The sequence below is a fragment of the Mesoplodon bidens genome (assembly GCF_964165515.1).
Source record: "Mesoplodon bidens genome assembly, chromosome: 1".
Taxonomy (NCBI): domain Eukaryota; kingdom Metazoa; phylum Chordata; class Mammalia; order Artiodactyla; family Ziphiidae; genus Mesoplodon; species Mesoplodon bidens.
In genome coordinates, this window is record NC_138176.1 from 129,382,137 (window position 1) to 129,404,586 (window position 22,450).

The 22,450-nt window shown below is 32.9% G+C and overlaps 1 pseudogene across 1 annotated transcript; it reads left to right on the top strand.

Annotated features, from left to right (window-relative positions):
- Window positions 1-20,030: 20,030 nt before the first annotated feature.
- Window positions 20,031-20,787, top strand: LOC308627756 (inositol polyphosphate 1-phosphatase-like; annotated as a pseudogene). The gene has a single exon. The product of its transcript is annotated as an inositol polyphosphate 1-phosphatase-like (transcript).
- The last annotated feature ends 1,663 nt before the right edge of the window (window positions 20,788-22,450 follow it).

A 22,450-nucleotide genomic window follows, 5' to 3' on the forward strand; every position in this document is an offset into this window, starting at 1 on the left:
TCCTTATTCTACAAAATTTTTTAAAAATAGAATCATTAATATAAAGTATCTAACCTAGCAAAATATGTGGAACTACAAATGCTAAAGCTTCAATATGTTATCCAGAAATTGAAATTATAAACACAGCACCATTCATGGAACTCTCCCATAAGACAATATTAATTTCAGTAATGCTTCTGCTTTAAGCATCATCAGTATATTTAAGATTAATCATGTTTCAGTGAGGTATATTGTTGGAATATTTGATGCATATTAATGTCCTCACATTTGTGGTTATTTATCTTCATATTCAAAATTTGTCACAATCTGAGAATTAGTAATATGCAAAGTCACTGCTCTACAAAGTCTCCAATTATGCACATGGAAAACATTTTTTTAAGACGAGAAATACATCTTAAACTTTTTTGCTCGTATGTAACATCTTTAAATGCTTTCTGAAAAATGAGTATTGTTAGAAATCTGGTTTCTATCTTTCATAATATAAAAATCTCAAGAAAATCAGAGGCACCAACCAGACTGAAAATATCACTCTTTGTTTTGTTCATGAAGATATTAATATATTGTATTTGTCAGTATCTGAAGTTACCTTTAAAAATTAAAATATAAAATCATTGGGTTGTCTACCCACATATACATAAAATTTTACTCCATTTCCTTCACCTTTTTGATGAAGGTGAAGGAAATGGAGTAAAAAATTGAAATTTTTAATTGAAATTAATTTTAAGTAATGTCTACTGAAATTTCCACACATATTCATTTCCAAGCCAGGCCACACTTTTGAATTTCAAACCTACATGACTACTACGTAACTGAATTCTTCAATAGGAATGTCTTATTAACACCTCAAACAAACGTGCCTAAAAGAGTGAAAAATTGTAGGGACTTCCCTCGTGGTGCGGTGGGTAAGAATCCACCTGCCAATGCAGCGGACACGGGTTCGAACCCTGGTCCGGGAAGATCCTACATGTCGTGGAGCAACTAAGCCCGTGTGCCACAACTACTGAGCCTGCAGTCTAGAGCACGCGAGTCACAACTACTGCAGCCTGCGTGCCTAGAACCTGTGCTCCGCAACAAAGAGAAGCCACCGCAATGAGAAGCCCGCCCACCTGAACAAAGGGTAGCCCCCACTGGCTGCAACTAGAGAAAGCCCGCGCACAGCAATGAAGACCCAACACAGCCAAAAAATTAATTTTTTAAAAAAGTGAGAAATTGTAATCACTCTCTTGGCTATGACTGTTCTTCTAGTATTCCCAGTGTATATCAAAAAAATATATTCACTTACCAGTCTACCTATATCAGTTCTTGTCTTTACCACTGCACTGAGAGTAATCTCTCAAAAACTGCAAAACTTTTATTTTCATTTATTTGGTTAAAATCCTGTGGACTCCATGTTGCTAGTAGAAGATATTCCAAAATTCTTAAACTACCCTACAGGATTTTAAATGGTAAGGTCTTTCCTTACCTTTATAGCCATACCTACCACTCTTCCATTTTATTATTTTTCGGCACCCATATTTTCCTTCTCTCAGTTCTTAATTTTGACCTGATCTCAATTCTTTGATAATTTCTTACATAACTTTCCCTTTAACTATCTCCTAAATCAATGTAAAATAAATCTTTATATCATACCAATTTGCTTACCTTTAATCTTTCCTTTTTCTGTCAGTGTTTCAACTATTTTTCACATCACTGAAGCCATTTATTTTTGTCTCATTCTTCTACTTGACTACCAAGTATGTCAAATCAATGGCCATGTTTTTTAATTTAATCATCTACTTCAAAACATTAATAATGTCTTTCAACTTATTTTCAGTCTCAGCGCTACAGCTGTCATCCAGATTCCCATCATCTTGCTGTTTTAATCTAACAACCATGTTCCTATTCTTCTTTCATTTGTCCATTTTCCTATCCTTCTTTCATTTGTCCATACTCCATTGATGCATGACATTGTCCCAGATGCTGAAAATAAAATAGTGAACAAGATTGGTCCATGTCTCATGGGGTTTATATTCAACTCAAGGAGATGAACAAGTGGATAAATAACTAAACAAAAAATAATGGACTGTTATTACACACCATTATCAAACTAAACATCATATAATTCAATGAATAGGAACCTTACAAAATTCTCATTATTTTAGGTATTTATTGTTATATATATTTATGTGTGTGTATATACATACACGCACACACACATGTATATATATATATATATATATATATATATATATTTCACTGTAGAAATGGTTATCTACATTATCTTATTGAATGCTTCCCTGGAATATTCTTTAGTTTTTATTATTTAATTTTGTAGAGGACACAAACTAGAGTCAAAGACATCACATGGTTTTTAAAGGACCTATAGCTGTTGACATGTTGATGAAATTTATGGATATGAATCTAGATAAATTCTCAGGCCCAGAGAAGCATGCTCCCCAACCTCCAGTGCCCTCCCCTTTCTATATTTTTTTCACATGAGGTAACTCTAAAAGTATGGAATATTTAAGTTGTATTTGATTTATACCTTCAAGTGTTGTTTACTATTGTTTATTATCATCATCCATCATTATTTTGGGGAGAAGAGAGTATACAGAAGGGTAATTTACTGGACTATCTTTGCAGTAGTTATTACCAAGATGGAAGTGAGGAGAATAATAACCCCTAAAATTATAATTTAATGATATGAAAATATGTTTTAAAAAACCTAAAAATTATTCTTGCTGCAATTTTCTAATAAGGGCATTTATAGTGAGCTAGTATAAACAACATTCCGTCTCAAACTCTCTCACTCTTTCTTCCTACATCCTTTTTGTTTCCAAGTCCTGTAGAATTGAATATTTGAAGTTATTTTTTTTTGTTTTGTTTTTCTTCAGCTGCTCTTTCCTTCTATTCTAACACTATGCATTTGATTTTGAGCCTCTTGTCATCCCAAGACACTTGTACTTCTGTATTATCTGGTTTCCTTATTTCTTATTTTGTTTAATTCACAACTCTGAGTAGAGCATGATGACTAAAAAAGACTACTTTTTCTTCCTAGGTATGCACTGCTTAGTTGCTGTATGTGTGATACCACAAAACACCCAGTGTCCCACCTTTTGTTGTCATTAACTTTTTCTGTCTGACTTTGAGGAATTCAGTCTGTCTCCAATCTTTATTTCAAATACCTCATAAAATCCATTTCTAATGTCTTTGTATAAATCTGTAAGTGAATATGTGTAAAGAAAGGAAAAGACAATGAAAAAACAGAATGGCAATACTTGGCATTTGGGGATTATATAACAGTTGTCTTTTTTTGCATATTTCTAAAAGAAGATTTTTAAAATATATTTAACACTGTCATTTCCATAATAAAAATGTAATTTAATTTACAAAAGAAGCAATAAGAATGAATTTTGTCATGTGGCTTTGCTTAAAATTATTAAAATTTAGTAGCTAACACAATATTAGTTCACATTTGAAAAATGAATGATAAAAGATTGCTCAGAGTTATATATAAGTCTTTTAGTATGCTCTCTGAAAATCCAGCCAAATCATTAGACTAGGAAACAGTTTTGTTTAAAAAAGTATTCTCTCCAGAATAATCCTTCTAGCTTTTGAGTGCACTGCTAATAATCATCCTTAACAAAGGTAATAAATCATTTTTTGAATGCTGTTTCTCTGCCAACCACCAAGCTGTTTCTCAACAAATTCATTTAGCAACCATGTTAATTGGATTTTATTATTATTCCCATTTTTAAGATGAAGAACATAAAGCTCAAAGACATGAAATTACCACCCTTAACTTGAATAGTACATGGTTTATAAGAAAGCATTTGAAACCAAGTCTTTCTGATTCTAAAATCTATGTCATAAGTTTTGAGTGTTCAAAATATTATTAAATTCTATAAAATAATTCATTGTTGGTTTTGAAAGAACTATTTTAAGAAGTATTAAATTAAAGTTAAGGATGGTTATGGAGTAGATAGGTAAGAAAAGTTATTAAGGATGAAATAATTATAATTATTTAAAATGTAGGAAGTTTTCTCAAAAGTCACTACACTTTTTAATGGATTGGATTGGTATGCCTTTAAAGACTTTGGCATCTATTCTGAAGTATAGTGTATTATTTTTCTAGAATATTGTTTATTAAAATGAGATATGACAAATTCAGTCCACATATAATCATGGGTCAAGTCTATTAGGCCAAAATTAGCTTCGGGAGAGACTCACTCCTAGCACCACCATTTTATGACATATTATTCAGATGTTATATTAAAATTATCAAGATGATACCTTAACTGTGTAAACCCACTTGCAGCTAAAGGGGGAACACATTGCCTTGGGTAGTTGAAGTGGTGTTATAATTAGAAGACATACCATTATCTGGATTTCTTAGGTCTGCATTATTATAATTCAAAACATTCTGCATAAATCATTTTGCTTAGAAAAGTTGATTAATGAGAAGTCAGAGTGATTTAAATGCCTGTACAAAGTACACACTTAGTGCTTTTTCAGTAAGCATACTTTCATCAATTAATTATTTAATCCTAAAGGTTAAATGGTAACAAAAAAGAGTATATGACAATTATTTATGCCTGTTTCAGTTGTCTTTTAACTACAGATTTTAAGGTATTTGGCTTTATATAAGGAAAGGAAAATCCTGAAAACATACATAGATAAAAATCATATTGATTCCCATGGCAGAAGATGCTTGTTTAGTTTTTCAAGTAAAAAATATAGCACGTGAATTTTAATACATGTATTTTGTGAAATATGATAATACTCTCAATAATGACTTTTTATGGGCTGTATATTGATTTATTGATCATTCTGTTTTTCTTGGTTATACTCTTTTGAGCAGAATCTCAAAAGATAGGTCAAACCAGTCAAAGTTTAGAGTACTGAAAAAGTTTATATACATACAGTATTTTAATGTGTGGTACAAATTTGAAAATATATTCATATCTGTGCATTTACATATATACATATTAATTTAATATACTTTTATATATGCCTATATATACATGTATATGTAAATAAGTATGTATTTGTAACTGGCTCTTACAGTAGTTATGCATTACTTGCATTCTTTTGCCAATAATGATATCAGTAAATGATTTAAAATTTATGTGGAATTAAAATTATTAGTATGTGGATTTAACATAATTTTAGTTTCATGAGCTCTTGCCCTCCTTCATGAAGATGAAGTCAGTGAAGATTAACATATAAAAGTTGTGTGTCTGTGTATGTGTGTGTGTCTGGTTGGCCAAGCTAAGGCAATTGATTAAAAATCTTATGCTAAAACAAAGGATAAATATGGATATAGCTGTTTGAATTTTTACCATGAAGGTATCCCCAAAATTATGTGGATGAAAGAGTTAAAAATTAATACTTTTCAAAAGTTATTTATACATTAGTCAATTTAAAGTAAATATAATACTTTATTCAACTTTCTGTACTTCTAAATTTACAAATGGCATCATTGTGCCAGAGATCCAACACACCTGAACAAATAAATTTCTTCCTTTTATAGCATACTTGGTTCATTTGTCAGTAAATTATTATAACTCATGTCTCTATAATATTTTACCTGAATTCTACCTGTTTTTTACTTCAGATAAATGTTTTTTCATTCTTTCACATAGGTTTACTTACCATGTATGTTATATTGACATATTTGACACATTTCCCTTTAAAATAGTCTTTGTCTAACATATGTTGGTTTGATGGAAGTGTTATAAAATGTCAAACGATGCCTTGTGTGGGTGTCACAGTGTGTGCACATACAAACACACACATATTGGAGACATTATATAACTATGTAGACGTAACTATTAATTATCACTGGGCCAAGATTCAAAAGAAGACAGAATCCAGAAATGAAAGCCAGTGTTTGAGGCTGTTTTTCTCAAGGGAATATTTGCTATTCTTGGATGAGCCAGGTGAAGGGCTGAAAATGCATGTAACATTGGAATATAGGAACCACCATAGATTGAGGACATGAGCTGGCAAGTGACCTAATGGAACAGTTTCATAGTCCTTGCTGTCCAGCTGTTCAATTCTATCTTCAAACGCTTGCAAAGTAAGATAAATTTATTTCTTACTAGATCCATTTCTATCACTTTTCTCAATTTAAAGTTGTACATTAATTTATTAACTTTTTCTTTCCCAATCTGTATTTCATATTTTATAAGCTGGCTTAGATGTACTTCATAAAGAAGTGCACAAATCACAAGAGCACAGATTAATTAATTGCACAGCACTCAAATTAAGAATTACAATTTACAGCATCCCAGAAGTACTCCAAGTACCCCTTCCAGTCACCACTTGTTCCAAGAAAGTATCCACTCTGCTGACTTTTAACACAAAAATTTTGCTTGAATTTTGAATTTTATATCAAAGAAAGTATGTACAGCTTTTACTTTATCTAGTTTCCATTTTTTCATATTATGAGTTTCATCTACCTTGTTACATGTGTATATAATTGTTCATTTTCATGTAAAGATTCATTATATAAAATATACCACATGTATTTATCCATTGATAAACATTTGAGCTGTTTCCCTTTTGTGCTTCCTACAATAAGAGTAGCTATTGATATTTTTTGTTCCTATATCGTGGCAAACATCTCTATAAAAAGTCTCTTGGATTATAACAAGGAATTCAATTCCTGGTTACATAATTTTCATATATTAAGCTCAATAGACCTTGCCAAGAAGTGTTCCAAATTAGTTATAAAAATTACACTTTCACCAAATGTGCATAAGATTTCCTTTGCTCCACATTATAACCAACACTTGAATTTTTTGTCTTTAAATTTTTTTTTAGCCATTCTCATGGTGTGTAAAAGTATTGCATTTTGATTTTAACTTCTGTTTTCCTGATGTTTAAGTTGAGTACTGTTTCATGTTTATTGGGTAATTGTAGAAACTTTTCTGAGGTGCCTATTTTTGTTTCCTGTTGAGTTGTCTCTCATTTGCTTTTGTATTCTAGATATGAATTTTTGTTGGATGTAGATATTGAAAATATACCCATGCACTCTTTGTTTGTTCCTTTTACTCTCTTAATTGTGTCTTTTGGTGAACACAGTTTCTTAATCTTAATATAACCAAATTTATTATTCTCCACCTCCATGTCCTTTTTAAGAAATATTTGCCTGACCAAGGACATAAAAATAGTCTCCTATATTTTATTCAATGATCTTAATTGATTTGCCTTCCATGTTTAGATATACAGTATATCTGTAAGTGATTTTGTTACTGCCACTCATTTTTTTTTTCCTTATGGGCATTCAGTTATCCAAACCCATTATTTCAGGAAGATCATTCTTTTTCAATTTCAGAGTTAGTGTCATCTTTATCACAAGTCAGATGACCATATACGTGGGGTTATCTGTCTGGACAGTAAATGCTATTCCTTTGATTGATCTGTCTACCTTTTGACAAAGTAATACTACTTTAATTGTTATAACTTTATAACATGTAGCGATATTTGGTAGTGCAAACTTGTTTTCTTTTCTATCAGTCTTGCCTTGGCTATTCTTGGCCCTTTGTCTTGCCATACAGAGTTTATGATCAGATTATGAATTTACAAACACACATGAATATATACATGATCTTGACTGGGATTGCATTGAATCTATAAATCAATCTAAGGAAATGAAAACCTTTACAATAATAGTTCCAATATCGAAGAGATTTTGACCTCAAAGTTATATTTGTCAATGTCTAGAGACATCTTTGGTTGTCACAACTGGGGGATGCTACTGCATCTAATGAGATTGAGGCCAAGAATGCTGCTTAATATCTACAGTGTACAAGGCAGCCCACATCCAACAACATCAAAATATTCAAACCAAAATATCATTGGTGCCAACATTCATAAACCTTTTCTTACAATGTTTAGTTTTCCAGTCCATTAAAATTACATGTTTATACATTTATTTAGAAAATTTTTCCATTTTCCTAAGCAATGTTTTATGTTTTACATTATGGAGGTTTTGTACATCTTTTGTTATATGTATTCCTAAGAATTTGATGTGTTTTTTTAGTGTTCCTGTAAAGCATGTTTTTATTTTATTTTTCAATTGTTCATTTATGGTATATAGAAATTACATAGTTATTTATATTGATTTGTATCTGCGATCTTGATAGATTCACTTATTGTTACTGTTTTCTCTAGATAATTTTAGATTTTCTTCATATACAGTCATGTTATTTGTGACTAGTAATGGACTTATTTCCTCTTTCTGAATACTGATGCCTATTCTTTCTTATTTTTTTTATTGAGGTAAAATTGGTATATAACATTATAATATTTTAGGGGCACAACATTATGATTCAACATCTGTGTTCATTACAAAGTGATTATCACCAAAAGTCTACTTACCATCCATCACCGTACACTTGACCCCCTTCATCTATTTTGCCCATGCCCCAACTCCCTTCTTGTAATTTTCTTACTGTCTTTTTTGTGGTCTCCTGTGCAATGCCAAATAGAAGTGGTTATAGTGGCCTTTATCCTGTTCCTAATTTTAGGTAAATAAACCTTTCAATAATTAATTCATTAAGGGTAGGATGTCTTCTCTAGGCTTGTTGTTAATATTCTAAACATATATGTAAATGTTTTTTATCCTACTTTTTAATATTATTATGACTTGGTATTTTAGTTTATAAAATGCTCTACAGCATGTCTAAAAATGAGCATATGATTTTTCTTTCATTTCTTATTATGTGGTGAAACAGATTAGGGGAAAAAAACCCAAAAAACTTCAACTTCTGTAATAATCTTCATTTGATTGGTGTTTTATGTTTTGCTGTATTGATGTATAATATTTTAAGACTTTTCATCTAGGCCCATGAGCAAGATTGATTTCTAATTTTCCTTTCTTTTGATGTCCCTTTTATGTTTTGCTGTCTAGTTCATTTTGCTCAAATGTCTTCAGAAGTGGAATTCCACCTTTTTCTTTTCTCTGGATGAGTTTGTGTGAGATGGCTATTTATTTCAAATTTATTAAGAATATTTATTTGCTGAAGAGATTAGAAGTGGTTTACTCAAGTAAGACTTGATAGTACATAAACATTTAAAAATTCATTTAGATTAAAACCATCATTTGTGTACACCTATTTTCATGTTTACAATAGATCAGAAAATGAATGTCTTATTTTACATATTATATATTTTTCTTTTTAAAATTCAGAATCAAATTCTTATGGAAGTAAAGCATTAAGCTTAGTATGTTTCAATCATCTTATAAGTTACAACTTCCACAGACATGATATCATTTAGTTTTCCTAGTGGATTGAACTGAGGGAGATAATAAAATTGATTCTATTTAGTCAATATCCTGTCATAATTTAGAAAACATATTTAGTCCCTAATTATTCCCAGATTATCAAAATAGTCTTATTAAGAAAATTGTTTCTGTTCTGTAGAGTAAGAATGGAATTAGGTTACTTTTCTTCATAACTCCTTTTGGATTTTATATTTATATTTTTTTCTAAATTTTTATGTATTTGTTCTTGTACTAAGAGGGGAAAAAAAAATAACAGTCAGTTTGCCTTGCAAGGCTTCCTTCATTTATATATTCATTTAAACATGGAGTTGAAATTTCATGTAACTTCAAGCTTTCAAACTTAGAAAATATCTATCCAAAAGAAGAAGGAGACTGTTGAAGTGTCAGGAGGAAATGTTAGCTAGAGACAGCTTAACATGCAATTTTATGAGTACATTTTTGTCCCAAGTTATATCAAAACATGTAGTATCCTACTCTTCACACAAATGGACCATTTTCTCACACAGAATGCGAACATGCATGGTATTGATTTATTGTTGGTGCATATAACAATTTGCCTTGATTACTACATCTCTCAGATAAGCACAACCCATTTTCCCGGGTTTGAAGTGTAAGTTGTAACATTTTTATTGGAGTGGATATGTCTCAGATAAAAATAGAGTATAGTTTTGCCTTTTGGCATGACCTTGTTATTTGAGAAAGCATTGCATTTTAACGACATATAATTTAAAATGCCTCTGGGAGTGAGTTGAATTTACTGAGATATTTTTAAGGGTAATTACTTAGCAGAGGTTGTCAGAGCACTTGTAGAGTATCAGCTTTCTTCAGGGCAGATATTTGAGACTAGTTGAAATGAATTAAGGCTTCTACCATTAATGTTTGATGGGAAACGATAGTGAAAAAGATGGATGCTTATATAATTGACATCCTTAACATTTAAAGCTGAATACTTAAATGCCAGAAACATAATTCTGAATGAAATGTCAGGACCTAACTCAATAATATTTAATGATATAGTAGGAAAGGAATGAACAGAAGTCATTTTATATTATTAATGAAATTATTTAAAATAGGCTTAATTGTCCTCATATATCAGTAAGAAGTTTTTATTCATATTATTGTTTCTAAGAATAATTTGTCTCAAATATTCAAGTTCTGCCAGTCCAGAGATGTCAAACATCCTTCTGATTCACGTGATTGCAAAATACTTTTATCGAAATGTAAACAGCAGTTGTACTTGGTCAGCTAAATATTTTAATTACAATCAGTACAGTACCAAATCCTGCTTTATCCTTGATTCATTTAGTCTTCATCAACAGATTGATCTTTTCTAACTTAAACAGTATATTTAACAAAGTTAACTTACATTAGTAGGCATATACAAATATAAAAATATATAATACTGAAACAATATCCACTCTATTAAGGAAATCATTAATTAGCATGGTTGAAAGATAACTGAATGGTAGATAACTATATTATATACTGTGTTTGCATAATTTTTACTAATAATTCAATGAAAATGAGGGGCAAGAGTTTCAAGTATAATTAACTTCATTTTCAATAAGATAATGTTTGGGGGGAGGATACTTTAGAGGATACTTTTTACAAAATCTTTACTCACTGTATATCCAGAGCTGTAAGAAACTTGGGGTGGATTATAGTTCAGCTAGTCATTTTGCCAAGCCTAAAGTCCTGCCATTATAATCTTAATTACCTCTATGAGAAAAAAATAGGCTACGGTGTGGTAATCAAACTGATATTTAACCATGTCCATCAATGTAGGGAAGGTTCTTGAAGAGAATTCCTGGATGAGATAGTGAATCATGCCCTCACTTCAGACGATAGAGGAAAGATGTCAATATTAAGCATAGAATTCTGAGACTATAGTGACAAGTAGCATGAGTTGTCCAAGATATCAAATGGCATTGATTAGTTCTAAATATAGTCATCTTTTCTGTCTCTATCTAGGCTACAAAACAGTTAACCAATCTACTGAGCTTCATGTTCCCTTTCATGGTATTATTATAGAAGGCTCTCAACTTGAACTCCCAAGAACCTTCCAGGGACACCAGATGTTAAAACTACTGTCACGATAATTCCTTTTTCACTCGCATTCCCTCATGAGTGTACAGTGGGTTTTTCAGAAGGCTTCAGGACTAGTGATATTGCTTACAGACTGAATGCAAGAATACATGAAACTCTATGCCATTTATTCATTATGCCAGTTATTAAGGAAACTTGCAGAAATGTAAAACAATGTCACTCTTTCACTATTGTTTTTGGAAAGTGTAATTATTTTTAATAGAGTATGCTATTTATGCAGTGGATTTATTATTGTTATTTTAATTGAATTAATATTTTTTAAATTTAATTTCTAGTATTGTAGATTTTAATAGATCTAACATATAAATAAAATTCTTTAGACTCTCAATACTTTCCAAGATTGTAAAGAGTTACCAAGAGCAAACAGTTTGAGGACCACCATTTTATAGCATCCTTAATGACTGAGTATTAATATTGGTTATTGTTATTATTAGTATTTGAGGGATGTTTTCCCTCCTCCTGCACCATTGGAGAGCTAGCATTTTTTTTCTTAGGATGTACAAATACTTCCCTATTACAGAATATATGGTAACTAGAGTTTCCAAGTCCTTTGCATTTCTAGGAAAAGCCTACATCGCAAATAGCCTCTATGATTCGTGGAAAATTCTATATGTTTGGCCAAATTAGTTATCATAATTAATCACACAAGAAAGCTACTCAAGTATAGTACTTATACATAGCTACTTTACTGAACATTTCCCCATGTCAATACAGTGGCATTCAAGATACTATTTTTCCCCTTTTCTATAAGCATATTTGGAGCAGGGGAATGCTGTCTCCTCACTGTTTCTCCAACACATAGTACATTTTCTGGAACAAAGTAGCTACTCAAGTATTTGATGAATTAATAAATGGCACGTGTGCCAGAAATGCATACACTATTTACTATTAGTATTCAGTTATCCTGAATTTGTTAACTTCACCTAAGTCAGATTGAGATTACCATACTATTCTTTTAAAGGACATAACTTCCCATTTTCCTTACGGCTTCAGTGTATTAATCACCCATATGCAGAAATTATTTTTCATTTTTTTAAGTGAGTATTTCAGATATTCTTTGAAATGATTCTGTTTCCTTATTGCCTTCACAAGGAAGTAAAAACTTCTTCACATTAACTTTCAAATTCTTTTGTTTTCTGACTGAAATTTAACTTCCCAAAATATAATTTTCCAGTGTGCTTTGGGTTGTTTTATGTTCCTAGCCCTAGAAAGATTTATATTTTCTAAAACATATCAATAACTCTGGCAATTCATGTTTTTCATACAAAATAGTAGTAGGAGTTACTATTTCCAACAATATAGTTTTATCTAATTTGCCAAGTTAAATTTCATAATATACAGTTTGCTTTATGATCCTTTTTATCACAGTAATACTATTTCCCAGTATCGCTTAATAACTATTAAGTGATAGCACTTAACCTGACATTAACCATTTCTGTTAAGTCTAAATGTATACACACTGATGAATTTTACAATAATATGGCTTAATGTTAATGTTACTATATACTTCTTTGCATAATAGTTTTTTTTTTGTTTTCTTATTTTATTTTTTTTATGGTACGTGGGCCTCTCACTGTTGTGGCCTCTCCCATTGCGGAGCACAGGCTCCAGACGTGCAGGCCCAGCAGCCATGGCTCACGGGCCCAGCTGCTGCGTGGCATGTGAGATCTCCCCAGACCGGGGCACAAACCCGCATCCCCTGCATCAGCAGGCGGACTCTCAACCACTGCACCACCAGGGAAGCCCCGACATAATAATAGTTTTTTATTTCCTCTCTTCTGCGTTATGTATTTTTGCTGGCTTTTGAAGCTACAATGAAACAAATAAAAAATGAGGAAGTAAAATCATACTTTAGTTTCTTTTTTTAATGGAAGTATATTTAACTTACAATATTAGTTTCAAGTGTGCAACATAGTTATTCAATATTTTTATACATTAGGAAATGATCACTATGATAAGTCTAGTTACAATCTGTCACCATACAAGTTTCTTACAATATTATTAACTCATTTTCTATGCTATTCATAACAGCCCCATGACTTATTTATTGTAACTGGGGTTTGACCTCTTAATCCCCTTCACCTGGTTTGCTGGTATCCCCACCCCTTTCCCCTCTGCTAAACACCATTTTGTTCTCTGTATCTATGAGTCTGTTACTGTTTTGTTTGTTCATTTGTTTTGTTTTTTTAGATTCCACATATAAGTGAGATCAAATGCTATTTATTTTTCTCTGTCTTACTTATTGCATGTTGCATAATACCTTGTAGGTCCATCCGTGTTGTTGCAAATGTCAAGATTTCATTCTTTTTTATGGCTGAGTAATATTTCATTGTGTGTCTGTACCACATCTTCTTTACCCATTAATCTATCGATAGACACAAGTTGTTTTCATTCCTTGGCTGTTGTAAAGAGTGCTGCAGTTAACACTGGGGTGCATGTATCTTTTTGAATTAGTGTTTTCCTTTTCTTTGCATAAATACCCAGAATTTGAATTGCTGGATTGTATGGTAGTTCTATTTTTCATTTGTTGAGGAATTGCCACACTGTTTTCCATAGTGGCTGTATCAATTGACCAACAGTACAAGACCTTTTCTCTATATCTTTTCCAACATCTGTTATTTCTTGTCTTTTTGATGACAGTCATTCTACCAGGTGTAAGGTGAAATCACATTACTGGTTTTGATTTACATTTGCATTTCCCTGATGATTAGTGATGTTGAGCATCCTTTCATGTGTCTGTTGGCCATCTGTATGTCTTCTTTGGAAAAATGTCTATTTTGATCCTCTGCCCATTTGTAAATCAGATTTTTTTTGATAATGAGTTGTATGAGTTTTTGTATTTTGGATATTGAGCCCTTATCAGATATATTATTTGTAAACATCTTCTCCCATTCAGTAGGTTGTCTTGCATTTTGCTGATGGTTTCCTTCACTGTGCAAAAGCATTTTAGTTTCATTAGGGCCCATTTGTTTGTTTTTGTTTTTGTTGCCCTTGCCTGAGGAGACAGATCAAAAAAATGTTATAAAGACTGATGCGCAAGAGCATACAGCCTATGTTTTATTCTAGGAGTTTTATAGTTTCAAGTCTTACATTAAGTATTTAATCCACTTGAGTTTATTTTGTATATGGTGTAAGAATATTGTCTAGTTTCATTCTTCTACATGTAGCTGTCCAGTTTTCCCAACATGAATTATTGTGGAGACTGTCTTTTCCCCATTGTATATTCTTCGTTTCTTTCTCATACATTAATTAAGCATGGGTTTATTTCTGGGCTCTCTATTCTATTTCATTGATCTATGTGTCTGTTTCTGTGCCAGTACCATACACTTTTGATTCCATAGATTTGTAGACTAGTTTGAAATCAAGGAGTGTGATTCCTCTAGCTCTATTCTTCTTGCTCAAGATTGCTTTGACTCTCTGGGGTATTTTGTGATTTGATACAACTTTTAGGATTGTTTGTTCTAGTTTTTTGAAAATGTCATAGGTATTTTAATAGGAATTGTATGGAATCTGTAGACTGCTTTGTGTAGTATGGACATTTTAACTATATTAACTCTTCCAATTCATGACCATGGTGTATTGTTCCATTTATTCATGTCATCTTCAATTTCTTCCATCAGTGTTTCATAGTTTTTAGTGTATAGGTTTCACCTGCTTGGTTAGATTTATTCCTAGGCATTTCGGGTTTTTTTGATGCAATTGTAAATGGGATTGTTTTCTTAATTTCTTTTTCTCATGGGTTATTAATAGTATATAGATAGGAACAGAATTCTGAATATTCATCTTGTATCATGCAACTTTACTGAATTCATATATTAGTTCTAATAGTTTTTTGGTGAAGTCTTTAGGGCTTTCTATATATAGTATCATGTCATCTGAAAATAGTGATAGTTTTTCTTCTTCCCTTGAAATTCAGATGCCTTCTGTTTCTTTTCTTGTCTGATTGCTGTAGCTGGTACTGCCAATACTATGTTGAATAAAAGTGGGAAGAGTGGGCATCCTTGTGTTGTTCCTGATCTTGGAGGAAAAGCTTTCAGCTATTCTCCAATGAGTATGATGTTATCTGTGGGTTTGTCATATATGGCCTTTATTATGTTGAGATACATTCCCTCTGTACTCACTTTGTTGAGAGTTTTTATCGTTAACATATATTGCATTTTGTCAGCTGTTTTATTCTGCATTTATTTTTATGATCGTGTGGTTTTTATCCTTGATTTTGTTAATATAGTGTATCCCATTGATTGACTTGTGGATATTGAGCTATCCCTGCATCCCTGGAATAAGTCCCAATTAATCAGGCTGCATGATCCTTTCAGTGTATTGTTGAATTTCATTTGCTAAAATTTTGTTGACGATTTCTGCATCTTATGTGCATCAGCAATATTGGACTGTAATTTTTGTAGTATCTTTTTCTATTTTTGGTGTCAGGGTAATGCTAGCCTCATGGTAGTGTTTCTTCCTCTTCTATTTTTGGAATAATTTGAGATGGGTAGATATTAATTCCCCTTTAAATATTTTGTAGACATCCCCTATGAAACCATCTGGTCCTGGACTTCTGCTTGTTGGAAGTTTTCTGATTAATGTTTTAATTTCATTACTAATAATCAGTCTGTTCAGATTTTCTATGTCTTTCTGATTCAGTCTTGGAAGGTTATATGTCTTTAGGAATTTATTCATTTCTCCTGGGTGGTCCAACTTGTGGATAATTGTCTGTAGTAATTGCTTATGATTGTGTTTCTGTGGTACTCCTCTTTCATTTCTGATTTAATTTATTTGGGCCTTCTCTCTTTTTTTCGTGGTAAGTCTGGCTAAAGATTTGTAAGTTTTGTTTATCTTTTCAAAGAACCAGCTCCCAGTTTCTTTAATCATACACACACACACACACACACACACACACGTATTTATTTAGTCTCTGTTTCATTGTTTCCATTCTGATATTTATTATATCCTTCCTTCTACTTAATTTGTACTTTGCTTTTCTTTGTTTTCTAGTTGCTTTAGGTATAAAGTTAGATTGCTTATTTGAGATTTTTCTTGTTTCTTGAGATAGATCTATATTGCTATGAACTTCTGTCTTATAATTGCTTTTGCAATTATCAGAGATTTTGGGAAATTGTGTTTCCATTTTCATTTGTCTCAGGTTTTTTTATTTCTTTGATTTCTTAATTGACCCATTGGTTGTTTAGCATGTTGTTTAATCTCAACATAGTAGTGTATTTTCCAGTTTTGTGTAATTAATTCTAGTTTCATACTGTTGCAGTTGGAAAAGATACTTGATGTGATTTCAGTTTTCTTAAATTTTTTGAGACTTGTATTGTAGCCTAACATGTGATCTATCCTGGAAAATGTTTTATGTCCACTTGAAAATAATGTGTATTTTCCAGTTTGGCAATGAAATGTTCTATATATATCTATTAATTTTATCTTGTCTAAGGTATTGTTTAAGGCCAGTGTTTCCTTATTGATTTTTTTTTTTTTTTGCTTGGTTGATCTATCCATTGATGTAAGTGAGGTATTAAAGTACACTACTATTACTGTATTACTGTCAAGTTCTCCCTTTATGTCTGTCAGTATTTGCTTTATATACTTAGGGGCTTCTATGTTGGGTGCGTGAATATTTACAAATATTATAGTCTCTTCTTGGATTGACTGCTTTATCATTATGTAGTGTCCTTTTTGTATTTTTGTTACAGTGTTTCTTGTAAAATCTATTTTGTTTGTTATGAGTATTGCTACCCTAGCATTCTTTCTGCTTCCGTTTTCATGGACTTTTTTCATCCTTTCACTTTCAGCCTTTGTGTATCTTTAGATCTGAAGTGGGTCTCTTGTAGGCAGCATATAGATAGTTCTTCTATTTTTTTTTCTTTTTTAAAGCCATTCAGCCATCCTACATCTTTTGATTGGCACATTTAATCTATTTACATTTAAAATGATTACTGATAGGTATGTACCTTTTGACATTTTGTTCATTGTTTTCTGGTTTTGTGTTTCTTCTCTGTTCCTTTCTTTTTTTATTATCTTCCTTTGTGGTTTGATTTTCTTTAGTGTTATATTTGGTTTTCTTTCTCTTTATTTTTTGTGTATCTATTATAGGTTTTTGCTTCGGTTACCATGAAGTTCATATATATCACCTGCATATATAGTAGTTTATTTTAAGCTGATAATCATTTAAGTTCAAATGCATTGTAAAAGCACTACACTTTTACTCCTTCCGTCCATGTTTTATGTTTCTGAAGTCATATTTTACAGCTTTTAACTTTGTGTGTCCCTTAACTACTTATTGTAGTTACAGTTAATTTTACAAATTTATTCTTTTAACGTTCATACTAGCTTTTTAAGTGGCTTTAATATATATTTATATATATAAATAAAATATATATTTAATATATATTTGCCTTTACCAGTGAGATTTTTTCCTTTTATGTATTTTCTTGTTCCTAGTTATGACCTTTTCTATTCTGCTTAAATAAGTTTCTTTAACATTTGTTGTAAGAGTGGTTTAGTGATGATGAATTCTTTAGCTTTTGCTTTCCTGGGAAACTCTACCTCTCCTTCAGTGATGAGTGATAATTTTGCTGGGTAGAGTATTCTTGGTTGTAGGGTTTTGTTTTGTCCTTTCAGCACTTTAAATATATTATGTCACTCCTTTCTAGCCTGAAAAGTTTCTGCTGAAAAATCAGCTGATAGTCTTATGGGAGTTCCCTTGTATGTGACTAGCTTTTTTGTTTGTTTCCTTGCTGCCTTTAAAATTCTCTCCTAATTTTAACTTTTGCCATTTTAATTATATATCTTGGTGTGAATGTCTTTGGATTCATCTTGTTTGGGCCTCTCTGTGCTTCCTGGATATCTGTTTTCTTCCCCAGGTTAGGGAAGTTTTCAGCCATTATTTCTTCAAATAAATTTCTGCCCATTTCTCTCTCTCTCTTCACCTTCTAGGACCCCTAAAATTAAAATGTTAGTATGCTTGATGTTTTTGCAGAGGTCCCTTAAACTATATATTTTTTTAGTTCTTTTTTCATTTTGCTATTATGATTGGTTGATTTCCATAATTCTGTCTTCCACATCACTTATGCATTCTTTTGTATCATCTAATCTTTTTATTCCCTGCCATGTACTTTTATTTTAGTTATTATATTCTTCAGACCTGATTGGTTCTTTTTTATACTTTCTAACTCCTTGTTGAAATTCTCACTGTGTTCCTTCATTCTTCTTCAGAGTTCAGTGAGCATTTTTATGACCATCACATTGAACCCTTTATCAGATAAATTACTTCAGTTTCATTATTGTTCTTTTCTGGTGTTTTATCTTATTTCATTTGGAATATATTTGGCTCCTCATTTTGTTTGACTTTCTGTGTTCTTTTTCTATAAATCAGGCAAAACGGTTACCTCTCTTGGTCTTGAAAACATGACCTTACGTAGGAGCCTTCCCTATATAGATTGCATGTGCTGGGTAGCTTGGCAGGTGGACTGGGGCTGCAGCAGACACAGGCTGGAGGGTCCTGGAGTACACTGAACTGGGGCTGCCTTGGCTAGATGGCTGTATCTGGAGTTGGTGCAGGCCAGGTTTTTCCTGGGGTGCACTGGGCCAGTTGCCTTGGCGTGGCTGGAACTGGAGTGGGCATGACCAGGGGCTTACTGGAGTGACCTTGAAAGACTGGCTTGAGTGCCAGATGCCTCTGTGCCAGGACTCAGAGTAAGACTTTATGTTTACCCTTTAAGAGTAGAGCCTTGGTTTCCTATAGCCCTCTGGCTCTCCTGGGCATAAGCCCCACTGGTTTTCGAAGCCAAATGTTATGAGGGCTCAACTTCCTGGTGTGGGTCCCCAGGGCTAAGTTGCCCAGTATAAAGCTCAAACCCCTTGTTCCTTAGGGAGGACTGCCATGTTTGTTATATCCCCTGCTGCATGTGCTCATCACACCTGGGATATGGATGCTGATTACATTGAGTCTCTGCCCCTCCTACTTTCAATGTGTTTTTTTCTTTATATCTTAATTATAGAAGAGCTGTTCTACTAATCTTCAGGTTGTTCTCAGAGAAAGTTGATCTATATATAGTTGTAGTTTTGGTTTGTCTGTGGGAGGAGGTGAGCTCATGATCTTTCTACTTCGCTATCTTGATCCTGCCCCTTGTCATATTTTAGTTTCCTACTACTGCTGTTTTTTTAATTCAATGCAAGTGAAGTCTTTAACTTCATTTTATATAACTTCTATATTTAAATAACTTCTATATTAAATAACTTCTATATTTGTCTTAATTTTAGTTTTTTATATAATGTATTAATTTTGTTAACCTGGATAATAACTAAATAATGTAATAATCCATATTTCATCATCAAATTTCTAGTGGTCATGTATGCCTACAGGGTTTGTAAACTTTCTAAGAACATTGGAAGCTGATACAGTGCAACCTTTTTTTGATTAGGATACTTAGCTAGAGAGAAAGTAAATTATAGTTGCACTAATTTTATTTAGTGACAATTTAAATGTCTAAAATTTTATTTTATGATGCCACAGGAATATTATTCACTTTGAAATTTAAACTTAAATTCCCTCAAGTCAAATTTGTTGTGTTTTGATTGATTAATTGGCCATTGTTTCATTAGTAATCATCTGTAATTAGGAATACTAGATGCTTTTAAAATGTTTGAAATGACATATGTTGCTACCTTTTGTACAACAGTAGAGCTTCTTAGCAAAGTCCTTAATGGTAACAAGTTGGCATCTGAAGCATTCGCCACACTTGTTCATCAGGATGTCACCTTTATGTACCCAACTCTGGATTCAGTAGAGGTCAACATTCCACAGGACATTTTGGGAATTTGGGTGGATCCCCTAGATTCAACTTACCAGTATATAAAAGGTTCTGCTGACGTTAAATCCAAACAAGGAATCTTCTCCTGTGGACTTCAGTGTGTCACCATCTTAATTGGTGGCTTAATTGGATATACAAATAGGGGTGTCCCTGATGTTTGTCATCAACCAGCCTTTGTATCACAAGACCTAAACACTCTCAGTTGGAAAGGACAGTACTACTGGGGCTCTTCTTACATGGGGACCAATATCCATGCATTTCAGCCCCCATTTCTAAAAGAAACGGTAATGAAATGCAGAGCCAACTGACCAAAAACACAGCTCTCAGGTGGAATTCTCCCACTGGTTTTCAGCTATCAGTACAAGTGAAAAGGAGACTATCAAAACCTCACTGCCACCTTTGTTACTGGGTTGGTGTGCATTGTGTCAAATAGCTTCAACTGAGGAGGTCAATGGAAGACCTGGGCCAGCGATCTCAGGCCTTATGATAGCAAGTAGAGAATTGCAGACTACCACTTTGGGCTTAAGCACAAAGCAAAGTTTATTAAGCATAGTTTTAATCTCAGAGGGAGAGCGGGCTATTTCTGCAAAGTGAAACCAGCCCTCCTGTACAGGTTTAAGGGTGTTTATAAGGAGAGTTCTGTGAGGAGGTGGGGTGTGATCATGGGTGAGTGACAGGGGATCATTATTTGATTGACAATCCTGAGTTATGTAACAAGTTCATTATTGTGCATGCCCTTACCCTAGCTTCACTAAGAAAAGCCCATGGGGCGGGGGGGGAGCAAAACCACATGCAGATTTTAGTATAATGATGGTATAATGAGTTTGGGTTTACTCTAGGTTTTATATGCCTGTCTAGTCTGGACATGAGCAGCCGGGGAAAGTTCATTCGTGTTACTGTGCTCCCTCTTTATTAGGAAAAGTTGCCCACCACCTGACCATAGTTTTGCATATTCTGGGTGGAGTCAGGGGAGGGTTCCCAGATGGTTGGGGTGTGACTTGATTATTTCCCTCTTTTCACCACCGTCACCTCCTTGCTGCTAATGTCTGACTAACTACCTAACACTTGTATGTAGAGATAGCCTATTCCAGACAGCTAAGGCTGCTTACAAGAGCCCTGAGTTGTCCAAGGTCTTGCTGACATTTATATATCTTCAGAAAAGATATATCTTTTCACATTCAAGTGAGTGTCTTTTACTGTTAATGTCAAACTCAGGGCCATGGGTGAGGGAATGGTAAACTTAAAAGAATTCTTGGAATGGAATCCAGAAACTGGAGTTGGTACCACATGGAAAATGAAGGTGCCATTGGAGTTAATCAGTGGGCCAAAAAGGGAGGACTAATTGCACACAGATCAAGAAAGCAGCAAGAGACATTTCTGAGCTTCCTCATCTAAAATCTTGAATGTGCAGGTACACACTACATAGATAAACTTTGTCCTCATATGCTTATAAACTGAACTGTGAAACTGTTTTTCACATCTCTATCTTTTGAAGGTAGTTTTGTGCTTGTTTTGAAGGTGAATAGTCAATATTCACCTTCCTCTTTTGAGGAACATATATATATCACTAAGTTCTAATAACATTTTTTTTGTGTATTGCAAAATGTGATCTTGGAATAGTTTTTATTTTCTCCAAAATTCATTTTTCCTGTTGATTAAATCAAGATGTGTCCTGCTTGTTTATAAACTTCTGATAAATTCAAGCAAGGGTAAATGCCCCACATAAATTTATTACTATTATTATTATTATTAATGTTTTATTTTTTAAGTATTACCAATCAATTATATATTATTGCCACTTATAGTAATATAAAATTGCTGTCTACATGTGTTCTAATTAGGAACCTGTACTAGGGTATTTAATGAGAGCCACTCTACCTGATAAGACAAGAAATTTCAAGGTTCTTTGCATGATGAACATTTGTTACTCGCCTCACTGCCCATTGTGGTTGGTGGGGAGGAGGAAAAGGAGACTCTACCCCACATAGTCATTCGGGGAACAAGGTGTCTTTTATACTTCAGTCTGCCATTATTAGTACATGGCTTCAAGGTTAGCCTGGTATCATCTATCTGAAAGAAGAGGGTAAGCATGGAGTATTGCATAGAGATTTTAGGGCATAGAGTTGGTATATGTAATTTGCATCCACTTTCAAATGTCCAAACTCAGTCACATGGCCTTACCTGACAGTTCTGAAGTCTAGACAGTGCTACATTGTAGAAGAACTACAGTTTTTTTGTATAGTTAGGGGGAAAAGAA